The sequence below is a fragment of the Hyla sarda genome, chromosome 1 (genome assembly GCF_029499605.1).
Source record: "Hyla sarda isolate aHylSar1 chromosome 1, aHylSar1.hap1, whole genome shotgun sequence".
In the NCBI taxonomy this organism is placed as follows: Eukaryota; Metazoa; Chordata; class Amphibia; order Anura; family Hylidae; genus Hyla; species Hyla sarda.
In genome coordinates, this window is record NC_079189.1 from 588,864,329 (window position 1) to 588,873,891 (window position 9,563).

The window sequence follows — 9,563 nt, forward strand, 5'->3', positions numbered from 1 at the left end:
AGTGTTTGTGTCCAGAGCATTGGAGGCCTCAAGTCTACAGTCTGCAGCTACAAAGTCAGCTCGAGTAAGCTCAAAGTCATCTTCATGTCAATTGTCAAGTCAGTCAAGTCAAGTCTTCTATATAGTCACTGTGGCCTGCACTAAAGTGTCTCTACATACTGCAAGTCCCAGCAAGCCTGCGAGGTCTCCCTGTGTCACTGGTCACCTCCTTGGAATATTGGCTGTACTGCATAGACTGTATTACCTGTCTACCCTCAGTAAAACTACCGTTGTCCGTAACTAGGCGTCGGTGTCTTCATTGCCCCAATGCCTAGCCCAGGACCAGTGGTATTACCATCGTGTGGTTAAGGCTAAACCACGCCCTGGGGTCACGACATGAAGGGGCTAATAAACATCTGCCCCCAGGGTTACAACATCTGCCCTGCATTGCACTCCGCTATTACCACTTACCACCTTACACTCCGTGGGCCGGGTACCCTCAATTCGACCTATGGAGTGGTATCCCACAGGGAAGAAATTTACATTCCCACTGGAAAAAAAATGCCAGAAAAACCACACAAACGCTTCAAAAAGCAGTGTCTTTTTTCGTAGATGCAGAAATTATATATGTTCCATATATAATAGAGGTATTGTTTATTGATTAACCTACAGTTATAGAAACCACAATTCTGTGTAAACAAGAAACCACTTTGTGAGATTTGAGTAAAATGTATAATCCTACATAAAAACTCAATATTGAAAAAAGAACATACCTAAATTCATTATAATGTTAATCTTTATTAACATACAATTAGTACAAAAATCAGTGACCCCACAAAAACCCCATAAAAAACATGCATCACAAGATATTTAAAATAGGAGGGGAAACGGGAGCGACCAGCCAATTCATAAGTCAGGACCTCACATGGAGATATCCATAATATTGCACTAATGAAGAGATTCAAGAATAAGGATATAGCAATATTGCACAATGTTAAAGCATTTAAGTATTGGGAATATGAAAATATTGCACACAAATTCATTTAATGTAAACAATATTCAAGTATCAGAATATGGCAATATTACAAACCATTAACACCACTAGGATATGCATATGGCAATATAGCACACTATTGCATTAGTCCGTAATATAGGTAAGTATGCAGGCTGGGAAGGGGTGGAGCTATAATACCATATTTTAAATGTAGGAAGTCTTCCTTGGCATATGCCCAAATCCATAGTCACCATATAAAGCAATTACACATATCCCCATAGTAAACGTGCTTACAAGTGCTGAATAGCCGGCCGGTCACCCACGTTCCCCCAACTCCCCCTCCAACGCGTTTCGCTAACCTGCTTTGTCCAATATTGTTTATTGGCCTGCGTTGAGATGTCTTCTGTCTTATACTCTGCACATTGAACGGTTTTCAAGACTAATGGAAAATTAATGAAACTCCTTGTGTCAGATCAATGAGCAGAATCCATTGAAGACCTGTCAGGGGCGAGCAGATGGCCCGTTCCCGGTCGGTTATTTGAACAAGTTCTTTATGCGTCAATCTAATTTCTAAAGGCAAAAAACTCAACCGGAGAGAAGACATAACAATAATGAGGAAAAGTAGAAGGGACGGACTATTGTGCGGGGTCTCGTGCCTTCTATGGAGACGTATTGCCATGGAGCTTGTGTTTACGCACGCAACATTTCTTTTATCTTCTATGAACAGACCATTGACAGACGGGGAGGAATTATCACACTCATCCTCCGCCACCAAGATACTTTTTCCATTTCTGCTATAAATAGGTCATTTCTAAAGAGAAGACTTATATGTAGGCTAAAAATATGTATGTACGTGTATCCCGGGTACTATCCAGTAAGAATGTCAATCCTCAAAGTACAGAATGGAGAAAACACCATAATATATACTGCATGAAGGCACAAATGTGAACAATGACCACACATGACTTATGGAGGAAAGTAGGAAGTAGGAAAAAATAAGCATCCAGCACTCACCACTATGTGTTGATTTCTACGCTCCTACATGGAGCCAACTGGAGGACCAGGCTTCAGAGGATACGTGGGCGCTCAGCGCCCACGTATCCTCTGAAGCCTGGTCCTCCGGTTGTCTCCATGTAGGAGTGTCGAGTTCAATACTTAGCGGTGAGTGCCTGTCCTTATTTACTTCCTAGCACCTCCGTAGAATTCTTTGTTATTGTCAGCACCACATGTCCGATTAACGAGTGTCCATCGGTCCTGGGCTGGTTTACTGAGAAGCGTAGTGGTTCCTCCTTTTCGGTTCTTGTGGACACGTAAGTGACCACACATGGTATGTGGCCTCTTACTACACATTTGTCACAGACAAATTATTAAAATTATTGTCCACTGTAGAAAACCTGTTGTCATATGCCATATTACAGAATTTCGACTTATTGAGGTGGGAAAGTCCACTGCTAAGGATTTTCATCTTTTGGTCAGAGTGTGGAGGGGTGAAAGGGGTACTTTGACGTTGGTTAAAAAAAATAATACTGTAGAAACCACCACAAATCTATATGTTTTGCGTATCTGTAATCTACTCCCAAACTGTGTCAGAGACATTACTTCCTGGCTAAGCAGTTGCTCAGTGCTACAATTCCCAGAATGCATTACATTTTTTCAGCTCATCATCACAGTGCTTCCACCCTGCTGACTCCCCTCCTACAGAACTTCTGCCGGGTCCCCTACCACAGCTGCTGCGGAACATTGCTTTACAGAATAGAATAATCTGCAGCACCTGATGTATTCATTCCCTGTCTACTCCTCTGTCTGAAGCATTGTTCAGCACTAGGCAGCATGTTGTAAAAACACCTAATTTTCTCTTAATGTCCCAATAAAGATTATATATATATATATATATATATATATATATATATATATCTGGGAGGTTGTGATTTAGTCTGTAGGGTCTGGTCATGGGTGATGACATCACTCAGGGGGCAGTGCTAGAGCTCAGAGATAAGATCCAGCCACGTCTCCTGAGGCATTAGAGGATTATGGGTTGATGGGTGAGAGGAGGGAGCTGAGGAGATGCTAAGACAACACCGCACTGAAAATGAGAGGACTACAAAACTTCCTGTCAGAAGCGAATTAAGCAAAACAAACTGAAGCCAGTACAAATTATATATCTTGAGGCTTTAAGTAGAATTTTCTGATACTGGAATACCCCTTTAAGAGGAGCAGCTATAGATCTGTAGGACTTGTCCTGCATTATACCAACCTATCGATATGAATAGGCACGGTGTAATGCTTGATCACCCCTGTGGTGGCCCTGCCAGAAAACTTTTCTATGACCCTTGGGCTAATTCCCAATCCTCTTGTCATCTAGCAATGCCTTCCTCTGGAGAGGGAAGTCATGCACTGGTTCTAGGGTTGCCACCTGGCCGATATTTTACCGGCGCAGCCGGTATTTTGGCCACCCTGCCGGTATTTTTATATTTTTAAAAAACGGCAATGCAGAGGCCGGTATTTATCCAACCAACTCCCGGAATGTTGCACCATAACCTATACCAGATTTTCCCAACCAGGGATGCCTCCAGTTGTTGCAAAACTACAACTCTCAGCATGCCCGGACAGCCAACGGCTGTCCGGGCATGCTGGAAGTTGTAGATTTGCAACAGCTGGAGGCATCCCTGGTTGGGAAACACTGACGTATACTATATAATACTATATATTCGCACATGCTGGGAGTTGTAGTTTTGCAACAGTTGGAGGCACCCCTGGTTAGTAAACACTGACCTATACTATATAATATTATATAGTCCAACATGCTGGGAGTTGTAGTTTTGCAACAGCTGGAGGCATCTCTGGTTGGGAAACACTGACGTATGCTATATAATGCTATATAGTCACATGCTGGGAGTTTCAGATTGGCAACAGCTGGAGGCACCCCTGGTTAGTAAACACTGACCTATACTATATACTACTATATAGTCCAACATGCTGGGAGTTGTAGTTTTGCAACAGCTGGAGGCACCCCTGATTGAGAAACACGGACCTATACTGTATACTACTATATAGTCCAACATGCTGGGAGTTATAGTTTTGCAACAGCTGGAGGCACCTCTGGTTGGGAAACACTGACCTATACTATATACTACTATATAGTCCAACATGCTGGGAGTTGTAGTTTTGCAACAGCTGGAGGCACCTCTGGTTGGGAAACACTGACCTATACTATATGCTACTATATAGTCCAACATGCTGGGAGTTGTAGTTTTGCAACAGCTGGAGGCACCCTTGATTGAGAAACACGGACCTATACTGTATACTACTATATAGTCCAACATGCTGGGAGTTATAGTTTTGCAACAGCTGGAGGCACCTCTGGTTGGGAAACACTGACCTATACTATATACTACTATATAGTCCAACATGCTGGGAGTTGTAGTTTTGCAACAGCTGGAGGCACCTCTGGTTAGTAAACACTGACCTATACTATATACTACTATATAGTCCAACATGCTGGGAGTTGTAGTTTTGCAACAGCTGGAGGCACCCCTGGTTGGGAAACACTGACCTATACTATATACTACTATATAGTCCAACATGCTGGGAGTTGTAGTTTTGCAACAGCTGGAGGCACCTCTGGTTAGTAAACACTGACCTATACTATATACTACTATATAGTCCAACATGCTGGGAGTTGTAGTTTTGCAACAGCTGGAGGCACCCCTGGTTGGGAAACACTGACCTATACTATATACTACTATATAGTCCAACATGCTGGGAGTTGTAGTTTTGCAACAGCTGGAGGCACCTCTGGTTGGGAAACACTGACCTATACTATATGCTACTATATAGTCCAACATGCTGGGAGTTGTAGTTTTGCAACAGCTGGAGGCACCCTTGATTGAGAAACACGGACCTATACTGTATACTACTATATAGTCCAACATGCTGGGAGTTATAGTTTTGCAACAGCTGGAGGCACCTCTGGTTGGGAAACACTGACCTATACTATATACTACTATATAGTCCAACATGCTGGGAGTTGTAGTTTTGCAACAGCTGGAGGCACCTCTGGTTAGTAAACACTGACCTATACTATATACTACTATATAGTCCAACATGCTGGGAGTTGTAGTTTTGCAACAGCTGGAGGCACCCCTGGTTGGGAAACACTGACCTATACTATATACTACTATATAGTCCAACATGCTGGGAGTTGTAGTTTTGCAACAGCTGGAGGCACCTCTGGTTGGGAAACACTGACCTATACTATATACTACTATATAGTCCAACATGCTGGGAGTTGTAGTTTTGCAACAGCTGGAGGCACCTCTGGTTAGTAAACACTGACCTATACTATATACTACTATATAGTCCAACATGCTGGGAGTTGTAGTTTTGCAACAGCTGGAGGCACCCCTGGTTGGGAAACACTGACCTATACTATATACTACTATATAGTCCAACATGCTGGGAGTTGTAGTTTTGCAACAGCTGGAGGCACCCCTGGTTGGGAAACACTGACCTATACTATATACTACTATATAGTCCAACATGCTGGGAGTTGTAGTTTTGCAACAGCTGGAGGCACCCCTGGTTGGGAAACACTGATCTATACTATATACTACTATATAGTCCAACATGCTGGGAGTTGTAGTTTTCGTTTGGGTGAGCTGCTGATCCACAGGCTGTATCAGGGCATGCTGGGAGTTGTAGTTAGTAACAACATTTCCCCCGTATATGTGTGTCCTGTGATGTTACGCATATATAATAAGTGATACAAATTATCATGGGCGGTATTCTGGCAACCCTAAGGCTAGGTTCACATCATGATTTAACCATCCGATTATCGGAAGAAATCGGATTGCAAAAAATCGTATACAATCGCATGTAAAAATTTCTTAATTTTCTAAAATCGTATCCAAAAATCGTACAGATGAAAATTCCATCCGATTTCAATAAAAATCTGATCCTGACCCAATGGCAATAAAGTTTTATATATTTGAAGTGTATGTGTTTTGAAGTCTACTGCGCATGCGTACCAAAAAATCGTGTGCGATTAATCTGATAGGATCGCACAGTCACACGATTCCATGTGATTTACATAGACATCAATAATTTTAAAAAAATAGGACACGATTTCCATCCGATCTTGAATCTGGACGAAAAATCGTGGTCAACCACTATTTTACCTTCGATCAAAACTGATGCATTTGTTGTCTATCATTAAAGGGGTACTCTGGTGGAATTTTTTTTTTTTTTAAATCAACTGGTGCCAGAAAGTTATACAGATTTGTAAATTACTAAATAAAAATCTTAATCCTTCCAGTACTTATCAGATGCTGTATGACCCAGAGGAATTTCTTTTCTTTTTAATTTCTTTTCTGTCTGACCACAGTGCTCTCTGCTGACATCTCTGTCCATGTCAGGAACTGTCCAGAGCAGGAACAAATCCCCATAGAAAACCTCTCCTGATCTGGACAGTTCCCGATCTTTAAATCCAAAATTTCATTTACAAATCTGTTTAACTTTCTGGCACCAGTTGATTTAAAAAATAAAAATAAAATAGTTTCCTCTGGAGTACCCCTTTAAAGGGGTACTCCGCCCCTAGACATCTTATCCTTTATCCAAAGGATAGGGGATAAGATGTCAGATCGCCGGGGTCCCGCTGCTGGGGAGCCCTGGGATCGCCGCTGCGGCACCCCGCTATCATTACTGCGCAGAGCGAGTTCGCTCTGTGTATAATGACGGGCGATACAGGGGACGGAGCAGCGTGACGTCATGGCCCCGCCCCTCGTGACATCACGACCCGCCCCCTTAATGCAAGTCTATGACGGGGGCGTGACGACCGCCATGCCCCCTCCCATAGACTTGTATTGAGGGGGCGGGCCGTGACTCCACGAGGGGCGGAGCCGTGACGTAACGATGCTCCGGCCCCTGTATTGCCCATCATTACGTGCAGAGCGAACTCGCTCTGTGCAGTAATGATAGCGCGGTGCCGCAGCTGCGATTCCCGGGGGTCCCCAGCAGCAGGACCCCGGCGATCTGACATCTTATCCCCTATCGTTTGGATAGGGGATAAAATGTCTAGGGGCGGAGTACCCCTTTAATGAATGGAAGTCAATGGATACGACTTGGCGTGCAGATTTGTACGAGAAGTAGGATGGAAAAATCGTAATTTGAAAGCACCCTAACTGGTTCCAGCCATATGGTGTAAAAGAGGGTGGACCCAAACCTTACTGGGCCACCTCTCTCAATAGCCACCGGCAGGTGTCCAGGTCATATGGCAGCAAGTATCCTGACACCATCACGCTACTTCCACCAAGGCGACTGTTGATATGATGGGGCATTGCCTAAAAACAAGAAACAATTCTCCAGTAAAGAAGGATGCTCTTAAAAATGCCACTTTTATTTTCCAAGCATGGACAACATCGCAGGCAGGTGGATACAAGTAACAGTGACGCGTTTCAAGTGCCCGCGGTGCTCGCACCCATGTTACATTCGCATTGACCATACTTAAATAGGTCATGACATGATGGAACATCCTTATTAGCTCCTTGTGCCGCACTTGCTCCACATCAGACATAATAATATTCGTCTTGTCATCTGCGGTTAGAACATTATGGATCACTTGTAGATTCTTCTCCATTGAGGTACAAGGCCAACTAGTCCTTAGGGTGAAGAATATCTTACCGTATTTTTCGCCCTATGGGACGCACCGGCGTATAAGACGCACCCAAAATCTAAAAAAATAAAGATTTTGAACCCAATAGTGGTCTTCAACCTGCGGACCTCCGGATGTTGCAAAACTACAACTCCCAGCATGCCCGGACAGCCAACGGGCTAGGAGGTAATACTCACGTGTCCCCGCCGCTCCGGACCCGTCACCGCTGTCCTGGATGTCTCCCTCCATCTCTGTCGCTGTGTCCCCCGTCACTCCGGAACGTCTCTGCTGCCGGCCGGGTATCCTCGCTCTCCGTCACCGCCATCACGTCGTTATGCACGTACGCGACGACGTGATGACGAGGAAGGAGAGGGCCGGCCATACAGGGGATCCCTGAACGGAGAAGACACCGAGGAGGCAGGTAAGGTCCCTCCCGGTGTCCTGTAAGCACTAACCCGGCTATTCAGTCGGGCTGTTCGGGACCACCGCGGTGAAATCGCGGCGGTCCCGAACAGCCCGACTGAACAGCCGGGTTAGTGTAACTTTCCCATCAGGCACGGCGGTCAGCTTTGATCGCCGCGTCTGAAGGGTTAATACAGGGCATCACCACGATTGGTGATGTCCTGTATTAGCCGCGGGTCCCGGCCGTTGATGGCTGCAGGGACCGCCGCAATAGGCGTGTATTCGCTGTATAAGACGCACCGATTTTTTCCCCCCAGTTTTGGAGAAGAAAAAGTGCGTCTTATACGGCGAAAAATACGGTATATAGAGTGCTTGGTGGAGCCTGTAGCACATGGAGACTGCTCATACATATCATAGTACTGCCATAGTACTGGACTCTAAGGTGCGAGGGACCTCGGTGGAGATTACTTTAATATTGATGGAAAGACTAGATCAGCATTTGTCACTTTTCTTGCTGTCAAAACCTTAAGGTGTTCTTGACATTTAGAAAACCTTTTTGATTTGGCAGATACGCCAAAAGTTTCGATCACTGAGGGTCTGAGTGTTTAGACCCTGACTGATCTCCCGATATCACCAGAAGAAGCATGCGGTAGTGTACTTCACTTCCCGGCTGGCCGCGATCTCCATCCAGCTGCTCTATACGGGCTTAGATACATTGCATAGCCAGCACTCTGCTCCACCCATTCGGCGCAGGCGTTTTTAATTAGCAGGAGATGGCATAAAGGTTTCCTCCTAGCATTCTCCCAGCCCTCTGGCAGGGCGCATTTGGTAGGTATTCACATTGGTGTGGTTGCACTGCGGCGGTCATTGTTACTATGATGCTTTGTCTGGGGTGGGGTGGCCAAGGGCTTGGTCGGGCAGCAGTGGGGCTGCCTGGCCACTTGGTCACTCCCCCTGTGGGCATGGTGTCGCAGTGGCCGGCGCCCAGCGCTATGCCAATGTTAGGCTGGGGACCCACTCTAAATAGGTGGCCTTGACGTGGCGACTGGGCTTGTACTTTTTGATCAAAATGTATAATAACCTGTTAGTTTTTGATTTTATGCTTAGAAGCAAGTAGATCAAAATAGAAATTGTGGATGTGTGGCCGTGTCTCTCTTACTCTATTTTTGTTTTACTCTAATATATTGCAGCTGGCCAAGGAGTGAAGCACGGTACCACGCGCTTCGAGAGATTGGTCAGAGTCTAAACACAGAGTGATCAAAACTTTTTTTTTATATGTCTGTCATTTTCTATATGACAGAAACACTTTTACAGAGCCTCAATGGACCCTTCTGTAAGTCAATGGGGGTTCTGTCTGTTGTCCTTTGGTTCCAGCAAAGAATCCCCATTTTTTGGGGAGTATATGTGTGCCAATGTGAAGAGAGTATATATTTAGGTAATTATGTGTTTAAATAAATAAGTTATCCATCTCTGAGAAGTTCCATCAGTGTTCTCCCCTGGTGGACCACACAGTAGGGGACGACCATTCGACTGCTATGG